This window comes from Erithacus rubecula, assembly GCF_903797595.1.
Source record: "Erithacus rubecula genome assembly, chromosome: 6".
Taxonomy (NCBI): Eukaryota; Metazoa; Chordata; class Aves; order Passeriformes; family Muscicapidae; genus Erithacus; species Erithacus rubecula.
This window is the reverse complement of record NC_136688.1, coordinates 21,594,801-21,617,167: the sequence shown is the minus strand read 5'-3', so window position 1 is coordinate 21,617,167 and position 22,367 is coordinate 21,594,801.

Sequence of the window (22,367 nt, the reverse complement as noted above, 5' to 3'; positions counted from 1 at the left end):
TTTAAATTTAAATGGCAGCTAAAAGCCCGGGGTACTGACCTAGACATCATTCAATATTATTCTATTGTTTTTCTCTTTCTGTACCTGCTGCTCTAAGGCAGGTCCTGCTTGACTTACTTGGTCTTCTAGGGTGACCCACTAAGAGAAGAGGTAAAGGCTGTGGATGCTGTCTGCCTGGACTTCAGTACAGCCTTTGACACCATTTCCCACAGCATCCTCCTGGAGAAACTGGCTGCTTATGGCTTGGATGGGTGCCCTGGTCACTAGATAAACATCTCTTTGGATGACTGGGCCCAGAGAGAGGTGGTGACTGGAGCTACATCCATCTGGTAACCAGTCACAGTGGTGCTCCCAGTGATGAGACCAGTCCTGTTTAATGTCTTTATCAACAACCTGGATAAGGGCATCGAGTGCACACTCAGTTCATAAATCACACCAGGCTGGGTGGGAGTGTTGATCTGCCACAGGGTAGGAAGGCTCTGCAGAAGGCTCAGGGTAGGCTGGATCAATAGACTGAGCCCAACTGTGTGCATCTCAACAAAGCCCAGTGCCAGGCCCTGCCCTTGGGTCACAACAACCCCATGTAACACTACAGGCTGGGGGAAGCAGGGCTGGGAAGCTGCACAGCAGAAAAAGACATCAGGAGGTTGGTCAACAGCAGCTGAACATCAGCCAGCAGTGGCCAGGTGGCCAAGAAGGCCAATGGCATCCTGGCCTGTATCAGCAGTAGTGTGGCCAGCAGGACTGGACAATGGTTGTCCCCCTGAACTTGGATTAGATTGGACAACAAGACAAATTTCATGTCTGATGGGTTATCAAGCATTGGAACAGCCTGCCCAGCAAAGTGGCTGAGTTTCCATCCCTGGAGGCATTTAGCAGGTGTGGCACTAAAGGACTTAGTGGTGGATTTGGCAGGGCTGGGTTGGACTTTGTTGTCTCAGAGGTCTTTTCCAGCCTAAATAAGAAACTATCTTGCTGTGTGATAGGTTTAGGGTGCTTGGTTTTATCCCCAACACCCTCAGTATATGTGAAAAGCACCAAAACAGCAGGGAAAGGGCACACTATCCTGAGAAAGGTACTTCTGTGCTCTTCACAAATAACATAGTAACTAAAGAAGCAGAACAACTCCTACACTGTGTCAAAAATATACTGTATTATTAAACCTAATATTTCATGCTTCACAGGAAAAGAAAATATTTCAGTTCTTGGCTTTTAATCTGCTATAGATCCAACACAAATTTTGTAAATTTTCCATGCTAAGAAATCCTGTTTTTCTACACTCTCAGAAAGCAATAATTCCAAGTTCTCAAAACATTGTTCTGAACATGTTTTCACAGTATTTCAGGATATGAGAGGAACTATGACAACTGCTGATATAAAGCTTAATAGAATAATGGAAATACTCTATTACATTTAATCACTAAGGGCACCTGCTACTTAGTACTGATTGAAGCAACTTATCTTAATTTCTAGATCAAGTGTCTTCTGTTAGTGCCTTAATGAAACAGTGTGACATACAAGAAAAATTACTTTGCTTTGCATATTGCCATTTAAATTATTCAGGGGGGGAAAATCAACCCAAACAAATATTTCAGTACTTTTCTTGTTTTGTAAACATCTAATTTTCCATAAAAGCCCTTCTATGACACAAGTGTCTCCTGGGTAACTTCACTCACAAGCACATTCTTTGGAATTTCAGTGCTGTTCAAGTCACCTGATGTTGGCTTCAGCAGGGTAAGTGTAGGCTCCCTCCAAAGTGGAAATGTTCTCACTGCCATGCTGCACCAAGTTGAAAACAACTGGTTTAGTTAAGTTACATACACAGTCTACATACACTTAAGGCATTAAAATGAAGGATCCAGCTTGTCAAAAGCAGGGGAGTATCAGCAAGGATGTTAGTAAGTATTACTTCAAAAGCAGAAGTAGGATGACAGGAGCTTTGGAGGATTCCTGTGAGAGAGGGATCCAGGCTCTAGCAGTGAGGAAGCAGAGTAAGGGGCAGTGGAGTGGTGCCAAGAAAACCAAGAGGGAGCTTTCAGGCACTTAATGCAGGTGCTGAACCACATGGGAAGCTCTGTGTGCACAGCCCAGCTCACCAGGAGTAGCTAAACTCTCAAAATCAGTGTACATATTACACAGTTTTTCCATTTCCCTCTTCCTGTGCTGCTTCTCTCCCTTCTAAGACAATTCCTACAAGCCAGAGCAGTTGCATTTTGCCCCCAGCTGCTTTGATTCTGGTCCTGTTTCCTACTTTGGTGTGTCCCCTGAGGGCCACTACAACCCTGCTCTTCCCAACCCCACCCTATTTGTGCCCTTTCCTCTCAAGCCTTAATTTCCCTGACTTTGATCTTTTAATTGGTTATTTCCCCCTCTCAGCCATTAGCCTGCTTCTCTGTGTGCTGGCCAGCATCCCATTATTAATCCACATTTTGAGAAAAGGGTAAATCTCAGGACTGAAATGGCACCCAGGAGCACACAACTGTGCTGTAAGGGGTCTGAGCAAGCCTGAAAACCAGGAACACAAACTCCTTGATGGGGAACATTTGCAGTCACTATCACCTGAGGCTTTCTAATGAGCACCAATCTTCATCTTCCTTGTCTAAGTCCAGTAGCTTTGCAAGTTCTTGTAGCACCCAAGACTGTGCCATCCACTGCAAAACAGAGTGATGAGAACACTCACAAGAAAGATTTTGTGGATAAAGATTGCAGCCACTGGCAGTGTCATGAAACAAAACAACTCAAATACTTCAGTGTTCTGTATGATAAGGAGCTAAGACCAAAATGAAACCCTTATAAACTAATCACAGATGTGCAATAGTTACTCAGGAAACATTTTCTAGTATGTGGGAATCATTGACATTTCTTGTATTTTAGAGAGGGAGATGCATACCACTTGGAAGAAACTTTCTGAAATGTAAATCCACCCTCAAGTTCCTTGTCTGCATTCCAGGTGAATGTCAGATAGTCTTGGTGTCTTTCTCACTTTACCAATATGAGCTGCCATTTTAATGAAATCCAGCATACTTGTGAAGTATCTCCCTAGAAAAACCCAATATGTAAAAAATTTCCAGCCACTTCTCAAAAGAGTTCTTTGGACTTGGAAACATTTCCTTCGTGATTCTCATCTTCATCATTCTCATCATCTCGTCTTCAATCCATGAAGATGTGAATGGGGAGAATAAAATGAGAGAGGACCATAGTTTCTAAGGTAGCAGCAGGGAAATAAGAAGGTAAGCTGAGATGAAAGGGAAAATAGAAAGAGAAAGGGAAAAGGAAAGAAGAAGAAAGGACCATGGGATGCAGAGCAGTGTGGAGAGCTAATTCTCTTCCTCTGACAGGCCAACAGCTAGATTTTTCCCTAAGAAGGATCAGCCCACCTCACAGCTGCTTAGAACACGAGCTGGGGGATGGGAGGGGAAGCAGAAAAAATAGCAGCTCATTGCCAAGCAGAAATTGCACTGGAAACAAGCGCCTGGGAATGTGCAAGACGGGATTTGCAGGCACAGCCATGCAAGGTGAAGAAAGAAATCATATTCTGAAAGGTAGGAGAGGCCACTAAGACAGTTCAGGTGTTCAGTGTGAGCTTCTTTCTTCAGAGTTAATTTACACAATTTGGAAAAGAAAAGGAAAATTGCAGTAAAAGAAAATGGCAATAAAATTGTTATTTTTATAGGAACATCTACCCTGTTGGTACTTTCCATCACAGTTTTGGGTCCCCCTGACCCTCAGTTGCATGCTGTCCCTTCAGTGCACTTGGGCAGTGACCCAAGTCCAAACCCACAACACACTTGCTGCCAGAAAACTCTTCCCTAAGGCACTTTCACCCATTGCAACAAATCTTCTGGACAGTAGATTTCATGGGTTTGCTAACTCTGTGTATTTCTATTTGGGACCATGTAAAAGCACAGACTGTTCATCATTCAAGGTTTGCTTTGCTGTCATGATATCACTGTCTGGGACTGATATTTGTGGTGATGGCCAGAAACAGCAATAACATACTTTTCCTCATGTTTTGATTATACAGGAAGAACTCACACGATAACAATGATTGAAGTTCAGAAAGAGAACTAGTCAAGTTATTTTAAAAGCAATTTCTAAGTGAAAACTTAGAAATTGGGTTTTCAAACTTTATAAAGAAAATAAATACTTGTAGGAAATTTGATAATTACAAGTATTTCAAAAAAGCAGGTAAAATCCCCAACTTCCCTTTTTTATCATCTTTCTAGTAAGAAAAAATGAAAGTGATAATAAGAGAAAAAACAGACAAAATTTTAAAAGTGAATATTCATGCTTAAATTTGAAATTGAATTCTAATTTAAAAACAAAGCTATTTTAATATTTGAGATGAGTGTATGAATATTTCATTTATGAAACCACACCTTAGGGGGAAAAAATGTGAACAAAATTTTTGTAAAGAACTTTGTAGACAAGGTAGGAATTTCCAGATAGTGTCACTATTTCATATTTTCAATTTAAAAGTTCAGCAGCAGGGATAAGACAATTTTCCCCAGAGAAGCATGTAACACTGAAGTGCACAAGGTGGGAATTGTTTAGGGTCACAGGGATGGACACCAGCTTTCTGATAGTGCTGGAAGACAACTGGTGGCATTCTATAAAAATGGTTTAAGTTGTGTTTATCTGAACTGACAGCAATTAGAAGTACATTTCATCCTTATCTATCAGCTCTAGAGCTGATCTAACTGGATTCAAGACCACTTTCATGGGGTGCTGCTCCCACAAGCAAATGAAGACTTCATATGGCCTGAGCCACATACAGACATTGCATCAGTGCAAACTGCATGCAGAATGTTTTTCCATCCAGAATGGCAGCACTTCACATTTTCTTGCACATCTTCAAAAGAAAGGAGTCCACAGGGTCAGGACAACAAAGAATTAAAACAGAGAGAACGCCTGCGACAGGGAGAGTGCAATTATTGTGAGTTACAACACTGTCAGGATTAACATGTCTCTTTAACAAAACGTGCAAAGGAATCTCAGGCCATTAAACTGTCTAGCTCCTAGCTATTATATTTGATCCATAAACAGCACCTTCAACAGTACAGTGCCCTCTAGCACTGTAATAAAGTATCAACCATTAGTTAATACTCACCCTCCAAATTGCTACTTAGAAACCTCTTTAAGTCCTCCCATTCAGAAACCTATCAAAAAAGAACAGTTGATTCTGAAAGGGCTGCAGCCCCATTTGGAATCAGTGTTTTACTGTCTTCAGACTGTTAACTCTTCCTCATCCCCAGGGGAAGCAATACTATCACTCATATTTTACTGGTTTCTAAATTGATGTTGTGATTAATCTTCCCCTGGAGTTTTCTTTATGACAATGCAGGTTACTCCCTGAAACAGGAATGGCAGTAGTCGAGAAGTGGAAGCAGAGTTTAAGAAACCATGATTTTGAAATGTGGCTAGGAACAAAGGAACTAGGTAAGAATTGACACCATATTACAGAATTAGCCACTGCTGACAATAGTAGCTGGATGGATGTGTGGAACCATAACAAACTACACTCACATTTGAGTCAGGATGAGCTGAGCTATCTCCTCACCTCCCCATATCCAAATGCAGCTAAACTGTGTGAACTAGACTCTCCTGAGCATTGGTCAAAAGAGCTAATTTACAGGAGCAGGATCAATCTCAGCTGCTTTGATGCCAGACCCCTAGACTCAAAGATGTCACAGCTTGGTGTGATCGTCCTGTAGAAAGGGACCAGAACATGGCATGGAAAAATAATTTTAACAATCATAGAATCACAGAGTGTTAAGAGATTGGAATGGACCTTAAAGATCATCTAGTGCCACCTGCCCTGCCATGGGCAGGGACACCTCCCAGGTCATGGATAAGGCTCAAGGCCTTTTCCAAACAGGTTCACTTTTTTGGCATGTAGAATAATGGAGCATAGGTAGGTAACTCCACTCTTACATGGTCCCAATGGCTGAGATTATCATTTATCAATTATAGCTGTCACTGCAGTCATTGGCAAAGTTCAGTGGGTGCCAGCTTTTCAACAGGGACCAGGAAAAAGCAAGGAAATACCCAAGGCCTTTAAATGTATTCCTAGGTTACAAGGGCACAGCAAGGAGGCACCAGGCAGGGAACATCCATATCCACACTGCTGACTTCTGCTGCTGCCCAGGGGGACAGTTGAGGGTCTGTAGCATTGTGGATACAGTAAAACACCAGGTTTGGAGAACTGGGAGGTATTTCAAGTGCCTGATTTCATACTGTGCATCTGTTTGCAGTGTTCAGCAAATGCAATACTCACTACATAATGAACTTACTTTCTCAGTGATGTATTTCTAGCTGCTTCTTGAGTGGCTGGTCCTGTCACATCTGTATGGAACTTCAAGCTTCTCCCAGGTTCATGTTCTTGGTGTTCAGAATTTTCATGTTCAGGCATGGACATTATAACTGGAGTCACACAGAGCCACTCACCCCAGATTCTGCTGCATGGCAGAGGAGCTACAGAGACAGAAGTTCTGTGCCTTTCCCCAGGTACTTACTTTTGCAAGATATATTAGGCTGTGCCTTTGAGCTCCCATCAGTACTTTCCCCCAGTCCTGTTTAGACCTTAGAGGATGCCTCTAGTGACCAAAAAAGAATGGATGAGATAGCACACAGAAAAAGGAGATATTTTCCCACCTTTTATTCCAAATGTCTATGATATGGATATGTCATGCACAGCAGATTATATCTATGGCTAAAAGCAGCAGGCCACTCAAGGGAAATTGCACTAATTAAGTATACAGGCTGTTTGTTGTCTCATTTAGTTCCTGACAGTTCTGCCCTGAAAGAAGACACAAAGAAGAGATTGTGGAAAATTCAAGAAGCATGGATGAGTTTTTCCCACAGTTTAGGATACTTACATGTTGAAAAGTCAGGAATCAGTTCAGTTGCTGTACTCTTACTCCCTTACCTGCTTCACCTTACAAGTCAGGGCCTGTTACTCCAAGCAAAGTCCATTCAGTCAGTGTGGTGGGAGCTTTTGGCAGGCAGGAGAATCTCTGGGCAGTAAGAGACAGCCCTCCCCAGCTAGCAAGCTACTCCATTTGCTGATTGGAAAACACAGATTGCCCCAGTGGTCCTAGCATCTGAATCTGGAGGATTAGGTGGAATGCAGAATATGACAAGGGCTTTGGAAACAAGAAAGGGAATTACAGCCAGAAAAAATCCCTTTTCACATGGCCTCTTTCTATCTTCTCCAGTGGCCTGTAAGATGCTTTTGTTGCAGCCTCTGTTTTCAGTCTTTTTGGTCAGAAAAAAAGGAACAGCTGGAAAATACTTTTCTAAAGACTGTGGTAAAGTTTGTTCAGCCCAGCCTACATGGAAACAAACCAGAGCAATTCCTATTTTTTTCTGGAAGGCTTCTCTCACATGAACTGCAAGATCCCTGAAGTGCTGTCAGTGTTATTGGAGGTCCTATTTTTAAACACTCTGTGTGTAGAACCCTGTGAAGAATACATGTGTAGAGCACTGTGAGATACTGTACCTATTGTACAATTTGCATCACTCATTAATGCAGGTTGGGACTGCTGTTAACTGACTTTCCATAAACTCAATATATTTAAAGAATTCCACAAAAGGCACATATGACCTCTCAAAATACTTTATCACATGGAACTATTTTGAAATAAACAATGGGCTACTGGTGCTAGCTAGTAGACTTTGAAGTTGTGATATTATGTATGAAAAGCTGATTTTGTCTTTCCTCCATCTCTGAAGTAGGCTTTTCCTTTTGAAGCCTGAACACCACCAAAAAAGCTTGGCTTAATGGAAAGGAGGTGATTAGTATTCCAAATCAAGCCTTTAACCTCTTGGATGCATTTCAAAACCAGATTGTGGTGAGGGATGTTGTAAAGGTTTTATTAGTACAAGCTTGGGATGCCCTGCATGTCTCAGCTGCAGCTTTGCCAGATGCAGGGTGTCAGAGCAGCAGGAGAGGGCTGCTCTGCAAGGGCTGAGGGTGACAGCAGGGCAGGCAGGGCAGTGCTCCCACCCACGAGTGCAGGAGCAAGGGAGCAGAGCAGGTCCAGGGACTCCAACCAGGGCTGCACTCAGGCCAACAGTTGCCAGACAAGTCTGCAAAGGCAGCTCTGGAGTCAGGCTGTCAGTTCCAGGGACCAGGGTCAGGGACATCATACCCTGTGCTGCACCATAAGCACAGCACAGCTGCAGTAAGCACAAAGGGCCTGGGTTTGGCAGTGCCTCTCAGCACTCTGCCAGGTCTCTCCAGGGGTCCCTGCCAAGGCTCCACCCAGGTCTCACACAGCTTGTTTCACTGTCTCACCCCAGGTTACAGCTGCACACAGCAGACCTGCTCCTGGACAGCCAAAACCCTTGCTAGGGGCAGGGAATGCTGCAGAGCCTGCTGGTGCACTCTGGCACAGGAAGGCAGCTCTTCCTAATCTCAAGTGGTAAATGTGAAATCAGTGCATGCTATACCTCCACCAAGTAGTGCCCAGTGCCTGAGGATGAGCTATTTTATAACAGTCTGGAAAACAATACAAAACTGAACTGAACAAAATGTGCAGAGCAAGCAAGCTAACAGAAAAACATCTGTAGCATGTTATGGAGACACTCACAGAGTCACCCACATCCACACCCATTCACAAAACACATCTGAGGTCATTACAGAATCCTATTTGTTTCTGCAAAAGAGAAAGAGAAAAGTAGTTGAAGTTTCCTTATTGGTGCATGTTTAGCACCTCAACTCAACCTCCTCCCACTCTCCATTTGGTTTGACTCCATTCAGTACACCTTTCTCCTGCATCAGCCATTTAAGTAGCACAACAGCCTCTGCCACTTCAGCCCACTCATCCAGGACACCTAACAGCTACTAAGAAAGCTCCTGTAGCATACCTGAAATCAGGGACAGACTCCTGATACCAACACCACAACATACAAGAGATTGTGGACACCAACCCTGGGAAAAATTATAATTAAATGCAGGCTGGATGCTGAAGAGTATCTTCTTTGCTGCAGCAGGAAAAGAAAACACAGCCCTTACAGAGTATACCCAGTCATTCTCAAGCAAAGCCATTGGCTGAGCCCTTGTCATTGCCCAGACAGGACTTCAGGAGTGTGCATCAGCACAGGGAGCCAGATTCAGAATATTTGCCACTTCTGTGACAACATGCAAGCAATATTTCTCAGGTGATGGCACAGAGACACTGAGAAGGTGAGGAAGCTAATTAGTGACAAGCATTAACACTCTGTTTCATCAGTCCCTTTGCAGACTTATATTCAGATACCAAAGTCAAATTCAAGTGAGACTTGGAGATCAGCATCTGCCTGTCTCTTATATAGAGGCTGTTATTGATGTGTTTCACATTCAAACCAGTAAGAACTGAAACACTCAGCACTCCAGACAGATAGTAGATTTCCAGGCTGAGAAAAAAAAATCTGAAGGAAGCCTCAAAAAGACCCTCTGGTTAGAAATGAGAAATGTTATCAATTTTGTCAGTGAAAAGATCCACCTCATACCTGCTCAAACAGCATAAACAGACTCTAGCTTGTTTCTTCTGAAGTTTTGAGATAATCTTGAAACCCTGCAAAAGAAAAGGCATCAAGTAAGAGGAGTGGGAAGCAGAGCAGTGCTACAAATGTAATCTTTTGGTGAATAATATCTCTGTGCAAACTCTGATTCCATGGCTGGTGAAGTAGCACACTATGGCAGGAGGAAAAGGGACTAGAAAAACAAGAGGAGGAAAACAAATAGTCCTATCTCACTCAACACCACCAGAGACTATTTAAAAAGGGAAGAGGGTTCTCCTGAGCTTGGTACATCCCTCTGTAGTGGGAAGGTCACAGGACAGCTTTTGAAAGTTCCTGACCTGGAGGCCTTCCTGCTCTTTGAGGGCCCCTCTTTCCACATCATGCTATTCCAGAAAATAGAGACCACGTTTCATAGTGGCTTTAAACACTAACTCAAGATCAAGGTATTAGAAAAGCTGTTAAATGTTAACAGGAAAAAATGTTTAGTATTTTTGGGAGTTTCCTCGACTTGGGAGGGGAAAGGTTAAATTAGTAGGTTCACTGGTAAAGAAAAAACACTGTCAAACATAGCCTAGAGGATTATTTTACTGCTAATCAGTGGATTTTATTGTAATCTGAATTAAAAACACACTGCTGGATATCAAAGCACACAGGCTTTATCACTGAGCAGGGCTATCTTTAGTAGGGACCACAAGAACTGAAAAACAAGATTTCAAATGTAAGGCTTATTCTATTCAATTAATTCAGCCTACAGAAGAGAAGTTTTAGAGGTGACATAATTGCTGAATATAGGGATTTGCACACAGAAAAGCATTTAATAAGCGGAGGAGGCAAGCAGACAGGCATTTCAGTCTTTCTGTCAGAGACATAATGTGAACCAACAGCTGTAAGTTCAACAAGAAAAATTCTTTCTTATTTAAATAGGTTGTAATTTCTGGGAAGTCAGAACTACTACAGCATAACAGCAGAGGTCACCTTCTTTTGGAGTCTTTATGACAACACTATATGTCTTTCAAGAACACATACTTACTATCTAGCTCCAGGGGGAAAACTGCAAATGCTATGGTCAAGTTGGCTCCTTCCTTCATGAAGTCAAGATGCATTCACCCTTCAGGACAGACAGTGAAGTTTGGGATGGGGCTGGCAGCAGAGCAGCCTGCAGGAGCACCTTTTAGCAAATGGGCCAGGCATGGTGTAAGCAGCCAGCAGCACTCAGTGCCCCCAGCTGCCCTTGCACACGTGAGACAGCAGAGCAGCAGCTCCATGCCACAACATCTAGAAGCATCTCCAGATCAGCTAAGAATAACTCACCCAGTGCAGGGATCATGTGTCTCCCTCTGAAGCATCTGGCAGTGGCCAGAGCCAGCATACCAAAGGAGACAGCCTCCTGGGCAGGCACAGGCTGGCAGTGGCTGCATCCTTGGCACAGGCTGAGCAGCACACAGCCTGTCCTTGGAGGCCTCCTATGCATGCAGTGACCAGAGCTGACCCTGCTTAATTTATGAGCTTGTCTGAGATCACAGCCTCGTGTATTATGGCTCCAGGCTCCATTGAAATGAACTTTATTAAAATAAATTCCAGCTGCTTGGAAGGAGTTACAGAAATGACAAAAAGAAGGCAAACTCCTCCATTCCCATACTCATGGACAGCAGAAGAAATAGTTACTGAACACCAAGCAAAATTCAGCTGTCTCAGACTGAAGGGGCATGAGAAAAAGAAGAAGCAATTTTGATAAAATGAGATGGTTACAAATGCCAAGGCAGAACTCCCAGCCAGACAACAGGCTTAAAGTAGAGACAGAGAAGGACAAAGGGTCAGGAGGGCACCTGATAAGGCTTCTGACTGAAGGTGGGATACATTTTAATAAATCAGATTCATTTGCAAGGGGTCTTGAATGCTTGTACCTTTCCTGTTTTGTCTGTTCCCTGGCCTTTGGTCTGCTGTATTTCCTTCCCCAGGATGCCTGTGGACTGTTAATGCAGAATATTAGGGAGCAGCACCAGGATGTACCTCATTTTGCATGTTGTTGCCAGCAGCCTACATGTTCATTATTGTCCCTGTTCAGTAGATGCTCTTTTATCCTTGCTTGGATTCCAAGGAACTTTAAAAGGATGAAATTTCTAATGAAGCCTGGCATCCTTACCCAGCCACAACTAATCAGAATTGCAATCTGGTAAGGCTATCAGAAGAAAAACTCTGGTTTTCTGCCCTTTCATGGGTCAGCAGTGAGGAGATTAGGTCTAGACCATACCAGAATTGCTCTCCTTGGTCATAGGGCTGCCCATTCCCACCTCATATTCTGGCACTGACACTGCCCCTTGGAATTCCAGTAGGAACACCTAAGCTTCCAGGAGCCAGGGGCATGAGACATTAGCAGTGCTCATGTCACCTTGTCCCCATTCCTACCTTTCTGCTTCTCAGCAATGAATTCTCATGACCTTCTAGCAGATCTCCCAGTTTAACCAGCACTGCCAACAGCCTGCTTTCAAGAAATTCTGGAGTCTCCTTACAGTCATTTTTTGCTAGTACTGGAAATAGCCTTTTTCACCTCATGTCAGGCATCACAGACAATATGACTGATACTTCACCTGAGGTTCCTAGATCCAAGCTACCTACAGCACAAAGAAAAACCCAACAGAAAAAAAACCCAAATTCGCCCCAAACTAGAAGCCTGAGATGTAATTAGTTCAGTAGAAACTGAAGTGGAAAGAGTATATTGACAAAAGTAAAAACATTTTCCAGATAAGAAATTGGGAAGATCTGCAAATCTTCAACAGTTTAAGGGCATGCACTGCCACTGTGGGAAGGATGTCACACCTCAGTAAGAACAGGTTCACTGAATGAGAACTTTCTAGTTCAGCAGTAATTTCACTTAATGTCAGCTCTGTAGCAGGGGTTTCATGTGAACAGTGTAGCTGAAAGCCATTAGACTTCTCCCTCATGCTATCATCAACCACTTTTGGCAAGGCCTGTTAAACAGAATAACTTGCAGAGTGAGCCAGAAATAGGGCCTGTGGAACAGATTCTTCAGATCTCAAATATTAAACCATGGAAATGGATTGATGACAAAGAGGGTGGAGGGGAGAGAGAGAAGTTTCCACACACTATTCTTTTCCCCCATCACCACCACACACATGGTCTACACCCCCACATATGTTTGCCATGAGTGTAGCCCAAGAGACATTCCAGATCTTACTCAAGAGCTGAAACTTGAAAGAACCAGCCAAGTTTGAGATTAATCAAAGGGCAGGGTGACGGTGTGTGAGTGTAATGCAGCCACCCATGCTTAGATGGACAGGCAAGGGGCAGGGAGGTACAACAGCCCTGCAGTAAAGACTGATCTGTAGCCTGAGGCTCTCTCTTCTGAAGGGCTCACCTCCTAGCCCAGATTAGGTTTTCAGTTGTGACTAGGCTGTCAATTTATGCACCCAGGTGTGTTCCCAAAGTTAGAGAGGTGAAGCCTGCTTTGGGGAGCACTTGGCTTTGAAAGAAGGTTCTTTGAATTTTATGGCTCCTTCCTTTCTTGCCTCTACTTCTGCCTCTCTCCTCATTACCACTGGATTGGCTTACCAATTTTCACAGAAATATTCTGAGCATGAAAGAAAATGTCTCTTCACTTCGATAAATCCAAAGTATGCTAAGAGTGAATTCCATGTCAGGTCATGTCAGATCAGAAATAAGGATGCTAAATGATTTTAGCAAAAAAAAAGAAATTAAACACAGCAAGAGGGTTACTGTGGGATACAATTCTCATGCTCATACAATTCTTCTAAAAATCAAAGTTATACATCTATGTTTCACAGAGAGATTTAGGAAGAATAAATTTGTAAGTTTGATAGACTTGGAGACTTGTATCTTTAAAATTCCTGAGAAGATATTACAGAAAATCAGGAATACAGATGTATGTACTAACATATTTCTGGTGCCATAAGTTAATTTAGGGAGACCTATTAGGAGAATTAGATAGTTTATACAAATGTGTTATTTTATTTATCACAAGTGTTTGTATACTTGGTTTAAAAGACAGCTAAAGATTTAGTGAGACTTGGGATATAGGCTGGGGATTTTTATAAAGCTATAAATGAAAAGGGAGCAGAAGGGAGAAACATATTTCAATTTTATATACTCAGTCTTGAGACTGGAACTAAATGCAGAGCAACAGAACAGTGATCCCAAAGAGCCACAACTCTGTCACAAGGGGGGCCTGGCAGGTAACATATGGAATTGTTAGAGGGAAAATGACCCACCAATTTTTGGCTTCAGTAGAACTTTGTTCCCAAGGGAGTAAAAGCAGTAACTAAATAAAAATTCATGGAATAGGCTGAATGATGCAGGTCCATATCTTATCAGAGTTGGTGCCTATGTTCAAATGATGGATTCATTTTGGCAACTGAATTTGGAAATTTATGGCTGTTTTTATTTTTCTTCAGTGGAGGAAAGACTAGCAGTTGGAAAGGAAACCTATAAATCTTAACATTAGAGAAGGGAAAGGGCAAGGTGTTTTACATACACACAGGGGCTAGACAAGAAATTGATTTTTCTAGACACAAAGAGCAATGTGCAACAGATTTCTTTTGAAGATTTTTCATTTACTGAAAAATAGAAAAATATTCAGTGTACATCGCCTTTGTTCTTTTAATTCCAGGTTTTATTAATTTTCACTGAAAAATCTGTAGGCCTTTCAACATGAATAAAAACCTATAGCTTCCTTTACACAAAAAAAAGGGATCACAGATTTTTGCCAGAAAGAGGAAATCACAAAAGAAAGCAAACCTCTTTATCTCTTTGGAAGATGATATAACCAGAGTTTTTTTTTTTTCTGGGATGAGAAGTGTTTGGGAATCACTTCACCCTCAGATGAGGTATCTGACCCAAACAGTGGTTTGCAACTCCCCACTATGGATCACAGATGGGGAATGCACAGTCCCCATGAGGAAATAGCCAAGTAGAACAAGGCTGCTGAAAGGGTGATGGGAACAGCTCTTGTAAATGATAAAAAATCCTGACATCAGTTGAAAGTAGTCTGAGGAGCTCCAGCCTACATGGGAAAGAACAAGATGCAGCAGATATTTAACTGTTCTCATAAAACTTTCCATTGGCTATTTGCAGTGATTCCTCCTATCCCCGGGCAAGATGAACAGAATTAACTAATTAAGTCCACATCTTTGAATGTCCCAATTAACCCAGCTCCTCATCTTCCCTTGCTGAGAGGCACCCTGCATTCCCTGATTGAAGCTGGTGGCAGCTGAGAGATTGTGGCTTGAAAAGTTAGAAACTCTGAGAATCTCTCCCATGCTCATGAATTTGGGATGGGGCTGGTAAGCAGCAGGCTCTAGAATGAACATGGAGACTTTAGTTTGAAATGAGCCATTGAGGAAGTTCATAAACTCTCTGGCAATGGCAGGTGATGACAAGAAGCCCTCGAGGGTAACAGGGGCTGGCAGCAGCTTCAGAAGAGGTTTGCCTCTTACCTTGGCAAGCACAAGGAAAACTCCCTTCTCTGCCTCCTCTTCCCTTAAACAAAACAGCCCCCCTCAGAGCATTTTGGAAAGGAGTATTAGTGCATTGAGATGACAAGGCATTCTGCAACGTGGGCCTGAGGAACTGCTTCCAAGAAAGAAATCCTCACACACACAGATCATAGCAGCTTGAGCCCTTTCCATATCAAAGCAACTTGCTCAAGGGCCTTCAAAGCACATTCTCCATTCCAAGGCCTAATGGAGTTGGAAACCTTCAAGGAATGAGAAAAGATAAATTTCTGCCAAAGAGCCCCACTCCCCGGATTTTTAAGAGATCAAAATGTTTCAAGCTGATAGGCCTGCAACTAAATATGGGATAAAATGAGATATTTTATCCCATTAACAACACTGCCTTCACACTCCTTTTTCTTCAAGTCCCTGATTTAAGAAGGATTAGAGCAGTGGGAGGTGAGGAAGGGAGAAAAAGTACTGAAAGGAGAAAAACTGCTTGAAGACAATGCAATGACATTTTAAACAATGGAAAACTGAAATTAAATATAATTGTATAATTGTAGTTAGACAGTATCAAATATTTCTGATTTATTACACAGCTTGACTCTTGATTTCCAAGGAGTAGAACCAGCACTCTGATATGTTGTGTGACTCTAGAAAAGCAGTTTCAACTTGAAACTGTAGGATGATGGTGACAAGATCAACAACTGACAACTCTGTAGCACCCCACAAAAGCTTTTGGGGTGTGATTTCCACATCAAGATCAGATCAGATGGTGGCTGAAATGAAGCCAAACTATTTTTTTTTAACTGATCTAAGTTTTGAATCCAGTCCAGCAACCACTTGCCATATCAAGCTTCGTGAATTTACCAAAATCTTCATCAACCTCTCTCTTAAAACTACAAATCCTGAATAAATCCCCAAAACTCCTTTTAGTCCCCAAGCTCTCCTGAATGCTTCTCAAGCCTAGCCCCACCTAAGGCTGTCCTGACTGGTAGCTAAATATCCACAGCCCTTCTGGGAACCAGCCTTCATTCTTGCCCCACAGGCAAGGAAAGGCAGAACAGGATGATAAATCTTAATCCCAGCCCAAATCCTGGCTGCCTCTCTGGTGGAAAGCAGTTCTGTCACCTGTGCCAAAATTCAAAGCAGCTTATAACTCAGGGCTCTCTCTAAATACTGGAGTTAAGAATAAACTTGCTCCACACTGACTTGTACTCACAGACCCATTTCAATGGGCAGCCATCAGTAACATCCTAGAAACTACCCCTTCTCTGAGACCTCTGGACTTCAGCAGACTACAGGCAAGATCAGCATTAGGAGTTTGCAATAAACAGTTTTCAGTGCAGTGCCAGAGGGCTTGCAAAAATAATGAGCCTTTTGTAACCCAGTGGCTCCAGCTGAACTTGCACAGAGACCTATTGCAAGGGTTCAGGTTGGATTTCTGATTCTTGTTCCAAAATACAGGCATCAAAGAGTTTCAGCTGGACTCCTACGTGAAGGTCTCCCAAAGTAAGTGTAAGCATGCCAGAAAGCTCCTCCAAGCCATGATTACTTGCAGGGATGCAGTGCCTCAACAGCCTTCAGCTAAAATTTGGATTATGAATAGGAAGTAACTGGAGCTCCTTTTGTTCATTAATCCCAGAAATTTGCACCAGCAGACAGATAGGGCCCCCCATCTTGTGCTTTATTTGAGGCTGCAACATCAAACTATTTTGAACACTGGATGTATAGCTGGGGTTAGATTTTACTTTTGGAAAAGAAGTACAGGCCATGACCAGTTCTTATCACACCCTCAAGGCTTGCAGCAGAACAAGAAAACAGCAACATTCAAGGGCATTATTTAGATAACAGGAGGTCTCTGCAGTTATGGTGTAGCATCAAGGTGTACAAGCAAAATGAAGAGAATGGGAGCTGTTTTTACATAACAAAAGATTTCCATGGATCATGGACAGGATCATGGTTCAGTAGAGTCCCATTTCTAACACTGGAACAGGGTGGCCAACAGGGTGGTAGATGCACCTTTAGCAGAAACATTCAGGGCCAGGTTGGATGGGGCTCTGAGCAACATGGTTGAGGATGTCACTGCTCATTGAAGGGGATTGGAGTTAGTGGACCACCAATCTAAACTACTCTATGCTAACTCTATGAAATTAACTCCTCCTAACTCCCTAACCAGACTATCAAGACATTCTCTGCTTCTGTTACCAATCAGTCTGCTATAAACAGGTGAGCTTTACAGTTTTAATAAACTTTCATTTGTCCTTACAAGGATCCTAACCACAAACTTCCACTGCCAGTGAGGCAGGCTTTCCTTTACTGATGGAATCTGACAACAAGCACCTGTGAGCACTACAAGCCTCCCAGTATCCTGAAATATGCCATCCTCTCAACCTTCTGGTCCTCAGATTTTATCTTTACAGGAAATACCTCTAAGTATCACAAGCCAGTTACATGGGCTACTGTAGTCCTCTTCCTGCAAACAACAGTAAGCAAAGCTCCCATAAGGTCCTGCTGGCAGTAACAGGAGGACGTGACAGAAGTTCTCTTAGTCTGGGAGAACAGAGGGTTGAGCATGAAACAGTCACCCAGGAGATTCCATCATTAAGTCAGAAGCAAGCAGATCACCCTATCCCAGCAAGCTGATTCCAGGGTAAAGACAGACACTGCTTTCTCCTCTACTTCTGCTTTGCTCTCCCCTTTGCTACTGGAGCAGAGTCCTCAGCACGGCTTGTGAGGAATTCAAGAGGAGAGGATCTCATTACCATTTTGCTGCCTATTAAAGAGTGAGACAATCAAGCTGTGGTAAAAAATAAATAGCTGTATGCAATTATGAGAATCGCCAGACATCTCATTTGATGTCAGGCAAGACTACTGCCTAATAGGAAGACAATATAATCCTGCTGCTGCCTTGCTCAGATGAGAGAGACTTTAGCTAATTAGCTTTCACTATAGCCAGGCATGAAATTGCCAACTTCATCTGAGATGTGATGTGCTCTCTGAATCTTCTCATCACATAAAAGGTGGTGTAACCAGCTTCACTACTCTTACCAAGTGCAAGCTCCTCACTAGTGACCACAGGGATGCTGAGAGAAATCTAAGAGTAAACAAGAGAGGGTTCTCAAATGCCAGGCACACCTCTACTCTGGAGCCTTGGTCTGTGGTAGAACATCTTCCCACTTCTGCTCACAGCTCTCCAGTGTGAGGAGATTCTTTGCAGCCAAAAGCCTGGACCCCAAGCACTCTGCAGCCAAACTTTCTCATCAAGTTTTGGTACTCATTAGCCAAAACAGGAATTGCTGGGGACTCCAGGAAGAGCCAGCAAGCGTGAGAAAGAACATTCAATCTCAGTGTTACAGGAGGCAGGAGATTGTTTTCATAACATCTGTGGTGAGAGTGCATAAAGCAATAGACAGACTGCCAATACTTGGAACCACTCAAAAGGCAACTCTGGCAACCTCAAAGATTGTTTTATAAACAATTGGTTTCAAACTGATCCTGAAGTGAATGGGAAAGGCAACGGAGTCGCCTAAGGATAAAGGTGCTGTGGTTTCTGCATTCCCTGCTGGCTGCTTCCACAACAACAGCCCTGCACTGGAGTGCTCACACTCAGGCACAGGAGCTCTGCTCATCATCTCACACTGCTGGCAAGAACCAGTGTGGCAAATCTCAGCAGATTAAACACAGCTACCTGCTGCCCTACCTTGCCAGTCCCAGTCTCCTGAGAACAACTCTCCCAGAGAAATTTTCTTCCTACATTCCCCCCATGGCTGCAACTCGTGCTGCTACCCTTCATGGCCAGACCACAGCTTGGCATCTGCTCAGCACACCAACCTCCCTGGCCATGCTGGCTGCCTCCTCAGGGCAGGGTGCTGCTCTGTGGGGGCCCATTCCTGTCATTGCCTTGCCATGCCAAGCCCCACACCACCACTCTCTGTCCAGACACCTCCAGGTCATGTACCAAGGCCTCCCCCTCCTCCTCAGGCAGCTCCTTCCTATGAGTACACCTCAGAAGACCAATACACCTGGTTTTAGGTCACAAGTTTAGAATATCCTTTATAGTCCCAAGTCTTCTACATAATGCTTACTATGAAGTAACCACTGAGAGCAGAAGAAATCCCTCAATTAGAAATTATTCAACTATTTTACGTCTGTTAATGCAGAAAGGAAAAAAAACAAAACCCCACTTTGTTTTATAGGAGCTTACACCCTCTAGGGAAAAACAATTTTTCCAAAAGAATTCCCAATCAGTACTTACCAGAGTTAATTACAACATCATATTAAAAGAACAACTTATTTTTGAATACTTAAGAGTATCATGAAAAAACCTCTGCCAAAATTAAAGGTCTGCACTGTGCTGGGTTATTGTTCCAGGCTGTCTGCAGACATCACTGCATGAGTTATTCTATTCTGACATCATTTTGCAAGTTCAGTGCACAAAGCACATGCCTATGCTATAACATGACAGGACCTCACATTTCCACCCTAGTAAACCCTAAATAGTTTCCAGAAGTGCTATGTAGAAAATACCCAGGAAGCATGCTGGGTAAGCCATTCAGATGATCACATGCTCTGGGATTCTTGCTGTCTCTGAAGAACTTCCATATGTCCAGTTTGTAACTCTAAGGAGGGCAAAAAAAGAGAAAAATTAGTCTGGTGCACAATCCTCTGATCTCCTGTGCTGTCACTGCTATTGCTTTGGAGCCAGTTACCTGATGGTGGCAGACAGATTCCAGAAGAACTGCAGACTGACCACCTCCAGGAAAATTGTTTGGACAAGAAAAGACAACATGGGTAAGATTTAAGGTTATGAACAGCACATAAGCTGGCCAGGGACATGATGGAAAAGGTCTGGCATTCTGGTGACACACTGAGGATCTGGGGTCCTGTAGGAGGCCTAGGTCTGATGTCAGTACAGTTCCTAACCTGGTGAACACTCTCAGAACAAAGAGCAATATCAGGATAATCCCTGAGCTGCTGCCATGGTTCAAGGAAACATTGTGAAGGAATGGGAGTTGCTAATATCTGGACCCTACAGGTGGGAAGGAAAATGCTCTATTGTTTCCTAAAGAAAAGGTCTGACATAGTTAAAGAAGCAGGTTTCCATACTTTCTGCTAAACTCTGGATTGTTGAGGACAGAGGAGTTACTCCATGATGCCATTTATCAGTAAGAGTTATAGGGAATAAGATACCAGAGAGAAATTTAATTGAAGTGCATGAAAATACCATCCTAGGGGCCTAAGGCAGGATTTTCCCTCTTAGATTCCATAACTTATAAAGCATCTACTTGTACTACTTGGAGCATTATCCTTTTCTTAAACCCCTATTTTAAATGGAGGTAATATTTTTGCCTGGAGAGCTGAGAATAACTTTTCTCCAGGTACACAGCATCCAGTATTCCCCTAATCCCTCCCCACAAAAGCCAAACAGCACACAAACCCCAGTCAATTGTATCATTAGGAGCTTAGAGGAAAGAAACCAGACAATTTATACCTGTGAGAAGAAAGTATTCATGGCCAGGGTTACAGAATTTACTTAGGAGAAGGTAATTTCCCATGTTTGGCAGAGAAGATTTCTGCCACAAGGCAAAAAAATTTGCATGAACTCTGCCAGCACACACCTGCTAGAAATTGTTTATAATGGCTAAAAGCACATTGAGTAGTTTTACTAGCAACATTTTACTAATAGCTTTGGTTCACTAACTGCATATTTTTTGCTAAGGGCCTTTTGCCAGTTTACAAGCATTTGAAGACTCTCATGCACGTAGGTTTTTACTCTGACAAGCTTTCAGTACTAACCTGGTTTAAGATGTCATTCATAAATCCTGGCTGCTAACTGAGGTTTATATGCAGTAAAAGCCAAGGCTAGGGCAGAGTCTCAGAGGCTAACAGGACAGGCAGCACAAGAATAATCGAGGGTATGCTCTCCATTTATGGCATCTGTGGGAATGCCAGGGTCCTTTGCCTTTTCAGCAGTGAGCCCCTGTGGCTGCCTGTTCCTCACTTCCCTCAACAATGTCACACAGTCTGACACCACCACTTGCAGTCTTTCCTTTGGCAGCCAGAAACCAAGGCTCTTCTGAAGTCTACCACATTCAGCCTAAATCCTGAACAAAGCTGGCAGGGACTGGCCACACCACCACACATGGGAGAATTACAGGGAAAAGAACAGCTGCCACATGTCAAATTTGAGCATGTGCCATATAGAAAACAAGATGTACTGCGACCTATAGACTCACCCATAGCCAGTCTAACTAATGCAATTCCTCTTCCCTCTCCACAAGAAAAAAAATACCTCATGGAAAGAATTATAGCAGCTTGTGAGTGCTCCATGATCACACAGAACAAAAACCATCACCAGTTCATTACTAGGGGCCTTGCTTCAGGCCACAGGGCGGTCACAACTCTGTTCTTGCAATATTAATTATTGGCCTGGGAGAGCCACAGAGCAGCTTATTGGATGTGCATAAAATGCTTCCATGTGCTGAGCTTCTGCAGAGGCTGCTGCTGTGGGCTTTGCTAGACAAACACTGCAGCTCCCAGCCAGCCTGAGTGCTAGGCTGATTCCTAGTTCCAGCAGCAAACCTTCACCTCTGGGGAGGAGCTGGGAGCCTGGCACAAGGAGCAGCAGATTTCTCAGTCTCTGAAGGTCTGAGGACTTTGTTCCTGGAATCTTTTTTGGATCAAATTTAGAAGTATTCAATACCCTCACCTTCCCCACAGACTGACAACTCAAAGGAACTGAGGATGGAGGGAAACTGGAAAAAATGAAGACAAGAAGAATCATGAGAATTTCCTCATGCTGAACTTCCAGAGCTAGGAAGAGCAGAAACACAAGGAAACACAACTCCCACAACAGTGGAAGACATCCAACAAAATATCTAACTGTGTGCCTCTCCAAGAAATGGAAGGGAAAATTATCCCTAAAAATGCCAAGCATGTAGCACAAATCGTTTGCGAGGGGAATACATTTGTAAGTACAAGTTAATTTAGCTACCCCTGCTGCCAGGAGTAACTGGTAGCAGAAGGAAGAGATCAGTGTCATCTTCTCATTCCCCTGGGACCAGCCTGGGCTGGTTTTCTTGGTGGAACACCTCCCTCCAGTGGCCAAAGGCAAGTGGTTTCCACAGAGCTCGGGCAGCTGGGGACAAGCAATTGTCCTCAACTCCCCAGCTTTCTCCTTCCAGCTCCACAGCAGGCTGAAGGGAAACCAGCAGTGCCCTTCCCCACCTAGGAGCCCTCTGGTCAGGGTTGGTAGTTTTGCCAGGAAGCACAGCCCCCTAAACTGTGGGGCCATGGGAAAGCATTGTTCCTAAAGGAACAGGTAGGACAGATCATTGCATCCTGCTGTGGCTCCAGGATCCATTTAAGCCCCTCCTGCTCTGCACT